The 18,211-nt window shown below is 40.9% G+C and overlaps 1 protein-coding gene across 20 annotated transcripts in view; it reads left to right on the forward strand.

The window, feature by feature from the left end:
• Positions 1 to 18,211, forward strand: part of EPB41L2 (erythrocyte membrane protein band 4.1 like 2) — a 99,621-nt gene that overhangs the window by 8,689 nt on the left and 72,721 nt on the right. The window contains exon 1 of one of the 20 annotated variants that reach the window (XM_072141531.1): positions 15,689 to 15,707. The exons of the other annotated variants lie outside the window; for them this stretch is intronic. The gene's annotated coding sequence lies outside the window, so the exon portion shown is untranslated. Of the gene's footprint in view, positions 1 to 15,688; positions 15,708 to 18,211 lie in introns of those variants that run through there. 20 annotated transcript variants of the gene reach the window in all.

Raw genomic sequence — 18,211 nt, forward strand, 5'->3', positions numbered from 1 at the left:
TGAAAGAAAAGCTTTCATTTGTCGTGATAAAAAATGTATCAAGTGCCACAAAGTTCATTCCTTTCCATGATCTATGTGTGAGGATGTGATGTGTACAGTTCCTCTGAAGGTCTTGAGATTGGGTCTTTCCTGTGCCCATCTCCTTGCACATCTCTCCTGCTATTGTATAGGTAAGAGCTGGGGAGTAAGCACATCCTTCCTGATACATGCATCTGGAATCTGTTTAGATTTAGGAGAGAACAGCAGCTGTTGTGTTTATCTGTAGAAGGCTGCTCCTGATGGCACAGTCTGGGTGACCACACCGGAGGGTTCATGTCCCTCCTAGAGCCAACATCACTGTTTGCATGCAGTGTTTGTTCATAACTTGTTCTAATGTTTAAGTATCTGATGTTTGGTTAATGGGCTGTGGAGTTCAGCTATAACATTATCTAACCGTACGTCCTGCCTCTTTACTGCCTTCAATGGCCCCTGAGCTCTGCTCAGTCTACTTGGGATGATTCTTTGAGATAGATAAGATATATAGATGTAGATATATTACTATAGTGACATGATCATCTTATTATGAACCTATTTACTGATATAAGTTTACATCTTAAACGATCTATAGCTTGGGGTTTGTGATGAAGTAATCCTCCTCTATACATATTTACACATCCATTAAACTATTGGAACCATATGTATAATGTGCAGGTTCTTTTTGTGAATCCTCAATACAATCCCTTAATGACACCATTTGTACTAAAGAGAGGTAGGTGCTGATAAGTCATTGTCTTCATTTCATTATTCTATTAGGCATCATATGAATCGTGTATATATGTCTGTTGTAATATTCAAAACACTTATAGCAGTGATGATGAACCTTTTAGAGACAGAGTGCCCAAACTACAACCAAAATCCACTTATTTACCGTGAAGTGCCAACGTGGCATTTTTAGCAGTAAGTTATTGCTACATGTTCTTCCTCGTCTTTCAATTGTATCGACCCCCTGAGGCCACCAATACAGTTGAAAGAAGGAGGGCAAATTCAGACTGTCATTGTAGCTTGTACAGGAAGAATGGTGGGTCCAGCAGGAGGACCTCCAAAGATAATGCGGTTCTGTTCACACCTTCTAATTTTACCTGCAGTTCCAAACAGCCAATGAGGTGTTGCTTTAAAATAACGCGGAGAGCAGCATCTCTTTAAGTTGCCTGGGACTGCAGGAAGATTTGGTCCTGTTTGGTGAACTCTGTCCTAGGGCGATGACCTGAGTGCCCACAGAAATGGCTCCGAGTGCCACTTCTGGCACCAGTGCCATAGGTTCGCCACCACTGACTTATAGGATTACTTGAAGGGGTGGTACTCATTATTATGTTATTCCGTATTCACACTGTAGTGACTATTTACACAGCATAACCTAAGCCATTACATTTGTCCACTGCCTAACAGGTATTCAGGGTATGCCCTATTTTGCCTAAGACTTTGTGCTGTTTGCATCACAGTGGATCATGGCTACTTGCCATCATCTGACTAAAACCAGTGGGATGGTTTCCCCTGATGAGCCTGACCTATGGCGAAACATAGCCTGTCAAGATAAATATTGGCAAACCTATATAAGGCGCATGATTGTTCCCATGCAAACCTGAATCTCTCTCATTAAGGGCTCATTCACACAAACGTAATGTCCAGGCATCACCATTTGTTTCCTGATATCGGTCACCATTGACTCCTATGGTCACTGTGCTGTCAATGCACAATTTTTCACCTCATCATGACTATGCACAGAGAAATATCGGACATGTATGCTTGCTGCTCTATGGAGAGGGGAGGGGTGAGCAGCGCTCACTCCTCTATCCTGTGCACGGTGTATGCATACAATATTGTGTATGTACACTTAGGTTTATAGGGAGGATGCTGTTAACACAAGCATAGATTCCAGTCAGAGGGTGTGTGTGTGTGTGTGGGGGGAGACACCCGTTTATGGCCACTGCCCAGAGTTGTGATCTCCACGGCATAAAAGACCCTTGATAGATGGGGTAGACTAGGGACAGTCATCGTAGTCTCGCAGTCATATACTATTGCCCAACTACCTCTTGCTACACGTTTTACGTCTCCAGCAATAGATCTTCTATCTTTGCCTCACATCTAAATACTTAAAGCAAAACTATTCCCAAGGCATAAGAAGTGTAACTGCAGAAAACTTTAGCTACTACTGATGACATATATGGTAAATGAGATTTTTTTCAATCTTTCACCTCTCCCAGCAATCAATTTCTATAGCCTATCGCTACTTACAGTAGTCTAGATCTTTAGCAGAATTATATCAGTTTTTGTCTGCTAAGGCGTTATCTCGCCTTTTCGCATGTGCTCTTTTTTTTTTTTTTTTTTTAACTCTTTGACTTCCACTATTTTCAGCACTGTGCCCTTTAATGTTCCCCTGCTATTATTTTTATATTACAGTTTGTACTCCGACACTATAGGGTTTAACAATACGATCAGTGACCGTCCGACTGGGTTCCATTCAATGATATGGTAGTGCCGGATATTGCTGTGCAAAGCATTCAGCTTTCTCCAGCACTCCACTATCTGAGGTAGCCGACCAATTTCTGATGTTCTCCCAGTATTGAAATCTACATTCAATTAGTCAGAACAGGAACCCAGTTATTGAGAATGGTCGTTGTCCATTCTCATGATTGGTGCGGTTCCAGTAGTTGGACATTCACTGATCAGCTTGTGGAGCGATTTGACATGCTTTGTGCAGCGCTCTGTAGTCTGTGTGTGCTATATAAATAAAGAATTATTATTATACTTGATACAACCCCTTTGTACTTATTGAACTGTGAATGAAATATCACAGCACCGGCCATATAAAAACGGCCGTATATACAGCTGGAATACGGTCCCATGCATTCCAATAGGCAATATGGCCATCCATGTACACGGCCATATTTTCCACCATACTGTAAGTGAGCCATATAAAAATATAGAGCATGTCCTATTTTCCACCATATTTCCACTCTGTACGGCCCATAGAAGTCAATGGGAACGTATAAAATACAGGCTAAATATGTGCTGCATACGTCTGTGCACCGTATGCTGCCGTATACATTTTCAGTATCCAGAACTAGTGTGAGGTGTATTCTGTCAGCCCACTGTATTTCATACAAAGATGGTGCAATACATTGCAATTCCAACCCCTGTTTATCGCCAGAATACCGCCGTATATACAGAACAGTAAAGACCATACGGTCCTTAGGGTGATGCCACACATGGCGTCTTGAACCCGTTGTTGGTCTGTTTTTAAGCAGTCTGTTAAAAAACGCATGCGTTTTTGGACGAACTGCTTAAAAACGGACCAAAAACTGGTTCAAAACGCCATGTGTGGCATCACCTTTAGGCTGCTGTATTCTAAACACATTGTCAGCACACAGCATCTCACTGCACTAGAGGACCATAAAGTGTCTGCTTATAGAGTCCTGTCCACACTCTGGAATCTTATACTGACCATCACTGAGTGATAGAAGCTAAAACCGCAATAAAATTGTAAAATTGTAAAATAAGGGGTTAGAATGAGCTTTATTCTATAAATATCACTAGGGGATTGTAATTTGTGAACTTTCTTTCATAAGTAAACCCCTTTAAGGCGTCTCCATTTAGATAACTGTGACTTTAGGTTTGTACTACTGAATGGGGGAGATTCACCAAGAACAGCATTTCTTACACTGATTTTTTTTCTCAAACTACCCAGGAATATGTTTGCACATGCTAAGATGTATTGACCCCTTTTTTTGTCTTCTATTTTTTACATCTGTGCTTGTGATAGGTGTCTTGTTAAAATGTAGCTTGCATGCTGCTATCATTTACCATGTGTGTATTGGCACTGACAATGACCTTCATGAACAAAAAAAGTAACTTAACAGTGTTGCATTGGTTTCTATTGATCAGATACCAGTTATTTTGGACAATGATTCAATGGAAAGTAATGATCTGGTTGCTGTTGAAAACCCAGCCAAATAGGCTGCGCTAAATACACCAACTTTTAGTGAACATCAACTAATGTATAAATGTGGATAACAGTCTGCATATACATCAGCCCCTACAATAAATCTGGTAAATGTCAAATTGTGAGTTAAAAGGGTATTTCCATTTCAACAAGTAACTGCTGTTGTTTGAATAATGAAAAGTTATACAATTTTCCAACATACTTGGCGTATCAATTCCTCAGTTTTCTAGATCTCTGCTTGCTGTCATTCTATAGAAAGCTTCTATGTTTACTTCTAGTGGACAGAAATCTGACCATGTTACACAGGTGCACAGCTCGTTATATCATACAGCTCTGATTACTCTCTATGAATCTAACGAGCCGTGCACCTGTGTGACCATGGTCAGATTTCTGTCCACTGGAAGAAATCATATTGGGTGTATTCACACGTGGCGTTTTGGATGCGTCAGGACGCATGCGGTTTTAAATGTTACAATCAGTTTGGCTAATCTGGAAGCATTTTTCTTCATTGCTGTAAGTGTAAGCAGCTTTGTAAACATTTTCACATCTGCTTACACTTATAGCAATGAAGAGTAGCCAAACTCATTGTAACATTTGATAACGCATCCAAAACGCCACGTGTGAGTGCACCCTGAAGCTTTCTATAGAAGGACAGCCTCACAGTCTTCAAAATGGTAGCAGTGAAAACTTCAGCTTCCCTCGCAAAAAATGACACCACACAACACTCCGTACGAGTGTATGAAAGTTATTTGCATCGGAAGATGGTGACACAATTTATTATTTTTTTTCCTCACGTACACATTTTTTTGAAAATATATGAAAACACAATAAAACCAGTATCAATTTAGTATCATTGTGATTGTACCAAAGTATAAAGCACAGTGAAAGTTTTTAAAACCTGAGCCCACAAGGAAGGGACGTAAACCTTTTTTTTTTTTTTCCCAGCTTCCCTGTACACGGCATGGAATAATAAATAACGTCACTAAGGGTGATGCCACACATGGCGTTTTGAACCTGGTTTTGGTCCGTTTTTAAGCAGTCCGTCCAAAAAACGCATGCCATGAAGTAAACCATAAACTGGCATTGGTTGTATATAAGTTTGTTTGTGCCTGGGACTGTTCACTCTGAATGTGCATTGCTGTTGCTTTTTGTAGATGTAACATGTATTTGACATGATTAGTAACCCCGGAGGCTACATGTATGCTTAGCTGCTGTGTCTAGCGCTTCAGTTGTAGTATGCAGTCACTGGCTGTATTTGCTTATGGCTTATCATCAATTTCACAGGCCTTGACATTTTGCCAGTATACTATACTGCACAGTCCTTGCTAAATTGTTATAACCTAAATGACTATTAATGTACGTTCCACATTTAAATTATGGAAATGAACAGAAGCCATATATGTAAATATGTTCCATATATGTATGGGTGATGTAGTTAAATCCATTCTGACACAAAAACTGATCAGATTTAATGGCACGATAAAAGGCAGACTTTCTATATTTTGCATCTATTTCATTGAATGCCTGAACAGAGCTATGCAGCAGTAAAAGTGGATACATTGCATCGGCATGACATAGAATGAGGGTGCTGTCATATGGTGCGTTCTTGGCCAGTTCTTGCACCATTTTTAAACGCACTGAAAACGCACGCGTTTTTGTATGTTTACCATGCGTTTGGCTGGTTTGAATCAGTTTCACAGCTGCTTACATGCATGCGTTTTCAGTGCGTTTAAAAAAAAGTCCAAGAACGCCCCGTGTGACAGCAGCCTTTTAGGTGACAAGTTATCTCCATACATCTATCAGTTTGGTTTGTCTCTTTCTATGACATAAGGTTATCTACATAAATACAATTGTACAAATGATCTTTCTGGATATGTCACAGAAAAGCAGGGAATGTGACCTCTCTAAGATTCTGCAGGGAAACAGGGAAAATAACAGGAAGGATAAATTATATCATGGTAAAAAATTGTAAATGAGTTCCCAGATTTTTGGCAGTTCTGGCATGCTTTACATTTGTGTTTACTCCAAAGCCAGCCCTGTTCAGGATCTATCAGAACTCTAACATTTTGAAATGTTGGGCTGAATGCATCCAAAATGAACGCCAGTAGCCGTTGTTTATTTTTTTGCGTAGTACTACCCTATAGCTCCTCTAATGGCTGAAAGGAAATGTGTATTAAAGGGGAACTGTTACATTGAACATCTACTGAGTTCTAGAACTCTACCTACCATAGTTTTATTGAAAGTAGCCTATCAGAGCATGTTATTAATCTGAAATCCTGTCCATTCCGAACCTCCGATTACAGTACAGCAGGAAGGTCTATTAAGTGCTTGACACTGAGGGTGATGCCACATGTGGCGTTTTGAACCCGTTTTTGTTCCGTTTTTAAGCAGTCCGTTTAGGCCGTGGTCACACGTACCGCTAGGTGTCCGTTCATAACGCGACACTAGCACACAGGGGGAGGTCCTCGGCCCGAACGCACATGCGTTTCCAGAGAAACGCATGCGATCGGCTTAACAGTTGCATGCGTTTCCCTGGTTGCATGCCAAGGACCTCCCCCTGTGCGCTAGCGTCGCGTTATGACGGACGCCTAGTGGTACTTGTGACCGCGGTCTTAAAACCATATGCGTTTTTGAAAAACACATCTGTTTTTGACAGGTTTAACCAATTATCTTAATTAAAACTGGTCAAAAATGCATGTGTGTTTCAAAAATGCATGCATATTTTAAAGCATGCGATTTTGGACTGCTTAAACACGGACCAAAAATGGGTTCAAAACGCCATGTGTGACACCACCCTTAGGCCTGAGACATACGTGGCGTTTTGAACCCGTTTTCCCAATTATCTTGATTAAAAATGAACATAACCGCATGCGTTTTTTAACAAGCTTAAAACGCATGACTAAAAACGGGTTCAAAACTCCCAAAAATGGTTCCAAACTCATTCTGTAGTGACACTCATACAGAGATAGCTATTACTCACTGAAGTAGATAAAGAAAAATTAGGTAAAATAGCGGCTCACCTTTACCTGAAGTCGTGCGCGTGGAGTACGTCCGGACCTTGACGTGGTGATGCAACTTGTAAACAGAGTCACTCCGGCACTGACGTGGCTTGGTAACATGTTGCCATTGGGTTGTCATTTTTTTCATGTTTTAACTTTGGACGATAATAAAGACGAAACAATTTTAACCAAGCCACGTCAGTGCCGGAGTGACTCTGTTTACATATTACTCACTGAGTAGTATCGCCCACTAGACTCCTCAGTTCAGCTGAACTATAAATGACAATTCTGCTGAATCTTTCCTACTATACATCACTCTGCTCTATAACATGCTACCTCCTCTGTACTTTCATTGTGGCAGATCCATTCCGTTTGTGTAGCATTTTTGTCCATTTTCATATGTATTAAAGCAGCATGGCTGGGATAACTTACAGCTGTTTCCACACTCCTTGCTCTCAGATTCCAAGCAAGCATGATAGCTAAACCATCTGAAAGTATTTTATGTTCAGTGATTGTGCCAAGATGTCAAGAGGTCTTGGCTTGGGTTCTATAGTCTCTTAGCAGTAAGGCTGGCTGGAGCTATCTTTTATTTGCCTCAAGGGGATGATCTTTGGATCTCTTGTTTCGGCACTTATTTTCAGTTAATGTTTGGCTCTACTTTTTGCTTTATTGAGGTAGTTTTCCTTAATGTCTTTGTCATTGGAACTGATATTAAGAGCTTGTCTTGTGATGTCTCCTTATTATACATTGCTGTTCCAGGAGTCCTTCCTGGGGAGTGTATGAACTTTGTAATGTACTCTTCTTGTCAGTGCTGTACCTGAGCTGTACAGTAGACACACCTTGAAGTGAGACCAGGCTGTTAACAACTGCACAAATCTCTCAATATACATAAGAGGGCGATTGATTTTTGTCTGAATGTAAGCATAATGGTTTTATTGTTGTGTGGTTTTTTTTTTTTAGTCACATTTGGATCTTTGAACAATTTTTTTTGCAACTTTTTCATGTACTAGTAAATCTGGCTTATGCCCCCTTTGTCTTTGTATTTGGGATGTTTCCAGATTTTGGCTTTTTGATTTTACTATTGATTTGTATTCAGAATGTCACAAAGTATTGTTTAAAAAATAGATGTAGGAAAGGCATTATTATGGGTCCTGTAAAAATATGTAATTTTTTTTTAATTAACTGCTTAGGGTGATGCCACACGTGGCATTTTGAATCCGTTTTTGCTCAGTTTTTAAGCAGTCTGTAAAAAAAACCGCATCAGTATTTTAAAAACTCATGCGTCTTTTGAAAACGCATCCGCTTTTGACCATTTTTAATTAAGATAATTAGTAAAACCTGTCAAAAACGGATGCGGTTTCAAAAAACGCATGGGTTTTTTAACGGACCAAAAACGGGTTCAAAACGCTATGTGTGGCATCACCCTTAAAGTGGTAATATGACTGCAGACATACAGTTGTGCTAATAAAACATCTTACAAGACTATTCAAACTTTAAGACAAAACTATACTAGGGGGGAGTACCTCTCAGGAAACTCTGACAGGGAAAATGAATAACCCTGTCAGAGCGAGTATTTATTGACCAAGCCTCACACCTCACACCCAAGCAGGACCAATCAAGAAGTGTCACCAAGGGAAATTAGCAAAGCCACCCTGGTGACAATCCCCCTTTGGCCCATACCTTGGACCAATCACCATGCAGCACTAGAAAACTTTACCTCTGCTAAACGAGCGGGAAATTTCACCCCATAAAAGGTGAAAAGTCATGGTCCCCCTCCTAAAGGTCCGGGTGACTCCATTATTTATTTAATAGGGAGCTGTTCAGGAGCCAGAAGATCAGGCTCTTCTTATTGAGCCTAATGAGCCAGATCACGAAGAATCACTAGTGTGTATCAGTGTAAGCTCATCCTAAAATGCAGGGGGGATGGGCGAGAGGGGAGCTCGGCTCCAAATGCCGGCGCCACACAGGGCGCTTTGTCTGTTCTTGCAAACGCAGACAAAGTCGCGCCCACCGGGGCGGGCCTTGGCCCGATTGCATCGGCGTTTCTATGGAAACGCCTGCGATCGGGAACGAGCCGCCGGTGTTTTGCGTTAATTTAACGCGGAACACTGGCGGCTCGTTCCCGATCTCGTTCCATAGAAACGCCGATGCGCCCCGGTGGGCGCGACTTTGTTTGCGTTTGCAAGCGCAGACAAAGCGCCCTGTGTGGCGCCGGCCAAAGCGTCCGTCAAGATGTCTGTCGACCCTAAAGTCAGAAAAGTTCAGAAACCAGGCGCTACTGAAATTGTGTACACCAGGACTGATAGACAGGTTGGACTTATATCTGTGAAATGCTGTATTTTTGTTAATAACGGTGAATTAGAAAAAGTGTTATTTTGTTATCCAGTGTATATTTAAGAAACCTGTCTTCATGCGAATACCCCTTTAAATATTTGTGAAATGTATGTAAAGTTTTGACTTTGCAGAAAGTCATAAAAATAACTTAAAAATGATCTCTCTCCCTCCTTCTCATTATTCTTGCATTTGGAAAATGTAAATGATTTTGGTAATTCTAAATGACCTGAAACAGGAAATGTTTATAATGACTTCATGTCACATAGTGAGAAAAATGTTTTTTTTTTTATAGTGCATGTAAATTTCTGGTTTCAGTATACAGACGGCCCACAAATTTGATGGTTCCTGGTTAGGATTCCCCGCCTCTCCTGGGACTGGAAACATCTTGGAATCAATTTAAAGGGGTCGCTTACCCTTGTTCTTCTGTGGTGTCCCAGGATGCTTTGAATGCTGCTCTTGCACTCGGGCACAGCAACCTTAGGACAGATTCACATTAGCGTTTTTTCACTGAATTCATTATGAGGTTCATTCAGATGGATGTTTTAGAGGGCCATGTAGTATCTGTTTTTTTGCAGATGGCATACTGACCCATTGATTCTTTTCACGCATGTTTTATTTTTGGTTTTTTTTATGGATGTGAGAAAAATTACAGCATGCACAATTTTTTTCTCACATACAGACCATGGACCTCCATAGAAGTCAATAGATCTGCAAAGAAACTAACTGCACACAGATGACATCTGTATGTGGTCCATTTTTGCTAGGCAACCAACTGGGCAGGGTAAATAATAGATTAGAAAATCAACAGTTTTTTTTTCACATCCACAAAAAAAACCCCACACAGTTATGGAAAATACAATAATCGGCAAGAGTAATTTTCATCTTTATTGATGAAAAACTAAAATGATTACATGTTGAAGTTTTCATATCCAAACTCTGAAATAAAGTGAATGTAATATTTATCAATAATCCTTTTCTCCGAGTGAATATTCTGTAAGCAATTTTCTATGGCCACATGATGAGTCCCAGGCTTTCCATACTTCCCAGTAAGTGCAGACATATCTTTATTCCAGTCTCTTTATCATTTTGATGGATTGACTCCAGACAATAAAAGGCTTATATGTATTTTCCTCCCCTATAAAGAGGCTGAATGGCCTTTGCATTTTTATGGGCCCGGTGCACATGTTCTATAAATAGGCCAGTGTGTGTAATACAGGGGCATTTATCCTACTGTGGAGACGTACACATGCAGCTAGAAGAATAGGACCACACAACCATGGAATAGGAAATGCACATCATACATTGCTCATTCATTAAATTGTTTCAAACTAGGGCTTGATGAATGTGACGAAAAAACTCTGTTTTTACAGGGGCTGGACCACATGGCCAAAAATGTAAAATGTTTCCTCCCACCCCCAAATGGGGGGGCTGACAATCAATAGTCTTTGGTGGACATGGTAAGGATGTTTGATGTCTTCCCCCACAGTGATGTGAGACAAATCTTTGTAAAAGAGGATCTGTAACATGTTTATAGGTTTTCTTAGTGTAGGAGTTCACCAACCTGTGGTGTCCCTCTTTACTATTACTGTGTAACCACACAAACCATCCTCTCAAAGTGGGCACACCAGTGATGGGGGTACAGCTGTTCCCAGCTCCTTCTTACTTAGGTGATTTACATTTATCTGAGTGTTCTCAACAACTACTTTCATTTATTGTTTGTAGCATAGAGACATGAAAGTCCTCTGAATCTTCTCTTAACCTGCCACCCAGGTATCGGGCTGAATCTCTGACTAGGGCTGGTCTCTCCCTACTGGGATTCTGCCATTTTCGGTACTGAATGACTTCTGCTGTTGTACTGACTACTAGTATCTGTCTGCAGTGGAATCCTTAGAAGAGACATTGTTAGGGGATCCTTTGTATATATGTATACTCTAAAAAAATAATTGACTACAGTTAAATTGAATGAATAGAAATGTATAAGACCCCAAAATAAATTATACATTTTATGTTCACATTACCAGGACCACCTTCACCTAGATGGTTACCGATTACATGTGTTTCAATGGAAATGCTTATGCGATTGGGCTGAGCCCCGCCCCAGATGTTTGCATTGGGGGTTTCTAAACAGTGTAAATGCCCAATGTGACCGCACACTAAACATTGAATCCAGATAATATTTTTTTCTTTTCTTTAAAGCATCGTATCGAGTATTGTGAGACTTCTCCGGGTATTGGTTTCACACACAAAATTCTGGTATCGGTGCAACCCTAGGCACAACTATATTCCTGAGTAAACTGCTAGAATCTAAGGCATATAAAAGCAAATTAAATGGAAATGAATTATCTTGGATGTCAGTGGTTGCATTATTTCTCACACTTTTTGCTGGCGTCACTTTTTCTTTGTGTACACAGTTCCAGTTTTTCTTCGTATGAGAAATTTGAGTCTTTATAAAGAAAAAACCTGTAACAGTGGGTGCGATTGTTTACCCCTAATCTTCACCAAGTCGCTGGGGCACATTTTCATAGTGAATCATTCATGTGTGCATATTTAATTGCAATATTATTTGCCTCTATAGCTCCAAGTTTCCTCGCTCCCAGCATGCATTGCTAAATGAGGCCATGGCATTGTGAGCGCTGTGTTTCACTAACTTATTTCATAGATATTTGTTTTTCTCCCTATTACACATGTAGTTACTTTGTCATTGTAAATCAAAGGTACATGAGGACACATCAACATTTTTTTTCCCAGTACAATGTACATTTGGGATAACTTTCTTCCTCCTACACTTGATGACATGAATGCAGTGTAAAAAGATACTTGCATCCTTGCATGTGACGCGCTGCTTTTGTCAGGCTTTTAATGTATAGTATAAGGTTTGTAATTTGTATTCACAAAAGAGATTCTTGGATGAAAGGCTTTATGTATGTATGAGCACAGAACTGGATTTTTCTTTTTTAAAGAACATTTAGAGGCTACCTTAATAAGGCATGTGGACGTCGTATGAGCTGAATGAACACGTCAGAAACTACCACTTCCCACCCCCAATTTTAAAAGTAATTCTTTTGGAAATAATCTTTTAAGTTTTAGAAACCTCTTTAGTTGCTCATATACTGAATGGTTTCCCCTTATAGGATTGTCCTAAAAACTGTTTGCACCGTTTAAAGGACTTATCTAGGTTTACAAAAAAACAGGGCTACCATTTTTGTTGTCATTTCTTTTACATGTTGTGTTTTTTTTTTCTAGCAGATATTTTGAGCCAAAAGCATTTGAAGTTTAAAGGGAATCTGTCACCAGGGACCCCATTTTCACTAAAGACTTATTAGCATATATGCCTTCCCGCCTTTTCTAAGCATTTGCATTCCAATATAATTGTGTGTTGTAACTTGCCTTGCACCTTGACAGAATCCTCTGTGTAGTCCTAAGGCTTGGGCTTTGGTTTGGATGCATTTCAATATACATGTAACTTGTCTGTGCTGCTCACTCCTCAGTTGTTGCCTCCCACGTTTGTGCTTCTGTACATCTCCTGTGACTTCTGTGAAGAAGCAGGAGGGAGGAGCTGTTCAGGAGCACACAGGTGGGGGTGAGAGCTGAGGAGTAAGCAGCACAGACAAGTTGCATGTTTTTAAATGCATCCAAACCAAAGCCAACCCCTGGGACTACACAGAGGATTCTGTCAGGGTGCAAGTTAAGTTTTAACACATAATTGTATTGTAATGCGAATGCTTAGAGAAAGCAGAAAGGCATATTTGCACTGCAGGTGTGGTGGGCTTCTACAACCTGTCTTTAGTGAAAATTGGGTCCTTGGTTACAGGTTCCCTTTAACGCACAGCCCAGGTAGTAGTTTTTCCATTATACCTTACTTTTTGTACAGTATAGTCACTGGAAAGGCTTGTCCTGTTCTGTGTGTTCAAAAACTCCAGTTATTTCTATCAGTTATTTTGCGCAAAGCTAGAAGACCAAACAAAGATTTAAACTAGGCCTTGTACCTTCTTTGGCTTGGAGCTACGAGCCTGGGCAGGGAATCTGGTGTAGTAGATCCCTGGCTTCATTATGCATGTGCCATAGGTCTGTCTTCATTGCAGCATCGTGCTGTGCAGGGAGCACCAGTGATAAGACAGACAAAAGCAAAATATGACAGACAAGAAAAATCTGATTTAGTGCTTTTCTGTCAGGTACTATATGGTACTAGTAATGAGTGAGGAAGGTATGATGAAAAATCTCCTATTTTTCACATTGGGAAGTCTATGGGGGGAAAAAAAATATTCTGCAACACCTCTGCACCCTTAAATCGTGGTGAGTGGGTAATTTCCGTCAACTTCTTAGGCACTGCTGTCAGTACTGATCAATGGCTGCGAATGATGTGAACTCTGACTGTGGCAGGAGTGCTGTCAGTATATGTCTTCTGAGCCTGTCCTCCCCTTGGTAAAGCAGCCCTCCGTATGGTGTGTTATACCGACTTGCAGTTAAACGCTATGGAGCATACATAGACTAGTGTACTTGGCAGAATATTCTTGTCTACTGATTATTATGGTTGTATAGTTTCTGATGATCTCTTTAAACATTTTAATTTTCTCTTGTGTGTTCTTTAGACTTGGACATAAGTATAAGCACAAATCTATAAGACGGTAGTAAAGGAAATGATGACTTCCATGCTAACCCCATAAAATATGTTCAATCTCCACACGATGGCCCACAGTTGTCTTCTTCTGTGTTAAAGCCAGGGTTTTCCTTTTGGATGTTGGCCATGGACTGAACACTCCTGGCGGATGCAGGCAATCTTTGGAACTTGTACCTTTTGCACAACAAGAGAGCTGGACTGAAAGGTCAAAATAACAAAAGCATTCCCTCCTTCATACTTGGCTACAGCATGTATGTGGAATGTCAACATGGCCGCACCAATATGAACAATGAGGATTCTCCAGAGACAGGAAGAGCTCTTCTTTTTTTTCCCCCATGATGTCAGAGCGAGTTCTTACAGGGAAGCAATCCACCTAGTAATACACATTCTAAGATAAAGATGGAAACTGCACCAAACAGCAATCCCAGTATTTACTAGAATAGCAATATATGTAAAAAGTACATCCCAGGCTTCAGTAACAATAGACATTTTGCAGACGTCTACATTTCAATCCAGCTTCTGAAAATAGATGGATAGAAAAAGTGACCCAGACCTCCCCGCACAAACTTGTCCCCTGCGCAGCAGCACTGGTAACCGCACTATAATGGAAAAGCCATGTAATCAGTCCATTGATTTTGTCCTTGCAGAGAAGATACAGGACAGAAGATGGCCGCTGGTCACATGTCCACATCGCATGTTCTGCACCTGCCTGGGCAGGTTATGTGATCATCATTGTGTTTGGCTGTAGTTGATTGCTTGCAGTGCATCCTGAATGGCCAGTTTTGTGGTGAGACCCATCTCAATGATTATTATGGTAATGGAGCAAAACGGTCTGTTAGATCATCACTGGGAGCAAGGCATGAGAGGGAGGAGGGGTAACTGAGAACTGAGGGATCATGGGAATGTGGGAGCTTGTCAGAGGCCCAAGGCTGTTGTCATACAGGGGGTAGCCGGCGGCTGTGTTCCCGCATAGCACGAAGGGTGAAGACACGTGGCATTTTTGGGCCGTTTTTAGTTAGTGCATTTTCAGATAGTTAAAAAACGCATACGTTTGTCCGGTTTTCCTTATTTGCGCAATTAAAAAAACGGACAGATAGTTTTTTAACTATCTGAAAACGCACTAACTAAAAACGGCCTAAAAACGCCACGTGTGTCTTCACCCTAAGGCATGCATTTTGAAATGCAATGCAACAGTTGAAGAGAGATTTTGGCAAATTAAATTGCTACTAGCACATCCACTAACATGGTGTTAACACCTTTGTTTAGTTAACACTCGTTAATGTACATGTTAACCTCTTGTGTTTTGTAAATGCAAATGTTAACATCCATTCAATTAGGCAAATCTCTCCAACTGTTGCATTGCATTTCAAAAATGGATAGTGGTTTTTGGTAGTGTAATACTTGTGTATGTATCTGCTGAATGTACCTTTCTTGACTAGTGGGGCCAAAAGCAGTGTCCTTGAAGGGTTAATATTAATTTCCATTTTCCTCCTCTGAAGGAATGTATGCTCCTCGCATTTGTTATTCCATACTAGCCAGTCCTGCATCCATCCATCAGATGAAGCAGAGCGTGCGACTCCCTACTTGAAAGTTAGGGGAAAGACTAATGTCCTAGCACTCTGCTGTTTTGGGTGAATTGTGAACTTGTATGAATGTCCTTTTCCTCCTCCTCAGGCTCCAGCAATGTCAGTGCTTGGGTGGGGTATGCTTGTTCATTCAGCTTTTAGTATCTCTGAGCACAGTCTGCGGATCGAGACGGAGGACACTTAAACACTAGGTAAATGTAGATTCCTCACCATTGTGTGCCGTTTTCAGGGTTTATAGCATAACGGATAAATGTTTTGTATAGGATGATATTTACTACATCCGATTATTGTGCAGTGTTATAACATAAGTGCATATGATGGTCTGAGGTGTAATGTACACACCGTATTTCTGGTTTTTACTTTAAATTCACTGCATAGAAAGGATGCATGATTGTACAAAAGTTTCACTACTCATGGTGGGTCCAAACTACAGATTCTTTACAAAGTTTGGGCTGCAGCCACACGGTGCGTTCTTGGATCGTTTTTAAATGCACTGAAATTGCATGCGTTTTTGTATGTTTACCATGCGTTTGGCTGATTTTAATCTGTTTCACAGCTACGTACACTTCTAAAAATGAAGAAAAACGGGTTCAAACCTGGGTTTTCATGACTCTCCATATCCTGCCATATTTATGGACAAGAATGGCCGCTGATGACATTCCTGAACCAGGAATCTTTACATTTCAAGAAAGCATTTTAGAACTTTTGAGGCTGATGCCACACATGGCGTTTTGAATCTGTTTTGAAACCATTTTAAATCCGTTTTTGGTCCAGTTTTAAGCAAAAAGCATGCTTTTGCTTAAAAACGGGCCAAAAACTGATTGAAAACGGGTTAAAAACGCCATGTGATTCTTCACCCTAAAACGCATTGTTAACGCATGTGTTAACAATGTGATAACCTATGCATTTTGCTAACACAGCATAACAGTTAACATAGCATTAACAAATGTACATATTAATGTAATTAGGCAAATCGCCTCTCATCAGCTGTTGTAATGTGTTTTAAATGCAATGAAAACGCAACCAAAGCACAACGTGTGAACGCGCCCTCAGGGTGTGGTCACACGTCGTGTTTTGCGCACGCGTTTAAAAACTCATTTCAACAGCTGAAGAGAGATTTGCCTAATTGAACAACTGTTAACACTTGCATTTACAAAACGCAGTAGTTAACGCATGCCTTAACGCGAACGTTAAAGGAAACCTACCACTGCTCGCATGATAAAATCATGTGAGCAGACCACCTGGTAGGCTATTTAATACTAATGCCGGCACATACTTTAGTTAGGCACGGCGATCGTTAGTTTAGCTAAAAAAAAAAAGAAAAAAGTTTTACTTGCATATGTAAATAGCCCTCCGGTGCTTCGTCATCTTCGGAAGGGAGATGGCTTCCGATCTTTAATTATTCCCGCCTCCTTCATTGTAGCCGTCCTCCTTCGGGTGCCGAGAGCCTTGACGTCACCAAGCTCTCGGCACCTATCGCCGGCCGGCTGTGCGAGAGTTAGTATCTGCGCATGCGCGATAGGTGCCAAGAGCTTGCTGACGTCACGGCTCTCGGCACCCGAAGGAGGACGGCTACAATTAAGGAGGCGGGAATAATTAAAGATCGGAAGCCATCTACCTTCCGAAGATGACGTAGGGTAGCACCGGAGGGCTATTTACATATGGAAGTAAAACTTTTTTTTTAGCTAAACTAACGATCGCCGTGCCTAACTAAAGTATGTGCCGGCATCAGTATTAAATAGCCTACCAGGTGGTCTGCTCGCATGATTTTATCATGCGAGCAGTGGTAGGTTTCCTTTAACATTAGCTTTTTGTAAATGCAAGTGTTAACAGCTGTTTAACTTGGCAAATTTCTCTTCAGCTTTTGCAATGCGTTTTTAAACGCATGCATTAAATGCGATGTGTGACCACACCCTTGGGGTATCTACATTGCATTTGCATTGTAAATGTCCTGTGTGACCCCTTCCCTAATAGATGTCTATAGGCAAATTATCATGTCAAGCCCTAGTGTGCTGTAGCACAATAGCATTTTGAGTCAAAACATGCTGGGGCGGGCCGATTGCATGAGTTTGCAGACAATCACTAATGCTATCTGAAATGAGCACCATTTAGACAATACAAGATACCCGGTTCTGGTTGCCGGTCGCATTCGTCTGCATACAAATGTATATGCCATCGGCCATGGCCAGTATGTTTTGATTGCTTTTCAGAACTCTATTGTGTGACAGCAGCCTTGCCTCCTGGCTGGATGGCCTCGCCTTCATTTTAGAATATATTTGATATACATAAAAATAACTGCAAGAGGTTTCAGTTTCTGCTGAACTATCCACAGTCCTCATTCTACCAGATTTACGCTTGATAGCTTCTATGATGTGTTGACATACAGGGTTGGCATTATCCAAAAATATCTATGCAACCCTTCCCATGGCACTGCTTTTGCTTTCACACGTGCCGCTAGGTCTGCATTTACAAACACAACCCAAGCACACTGGGCGAATATCAGCCTGATCGCATATGCGTTGCACTGGAAACACGTATGTATTGCGTCACAGTTGAAACAGCATGTGTGACCGCACCCTCTTGAAGGTGGTCACGTATTTTGATGATCAATTATTCAGGGGCATATAATCAGCAGTACCGGCTACTTATCCTTTTTCCTTCTTTGGAAGCAGTAAGCACAATGGGTGAGATTTAT

The sequence above is a fragment of the Engystomops pustulosus genome, chromosome 3 (assembly GCF_040894005.1).
Source record: "Engystomops pustulosus chromosome 3, aEngPut4.maternal, whole genome shotgun sequence".
Lineage (NCBI taxonomy): Eukaryota > Metazoa > Chordata > Amphibia > Anura > Leptodactylidae > Engystomops > Engystomops pustulosus.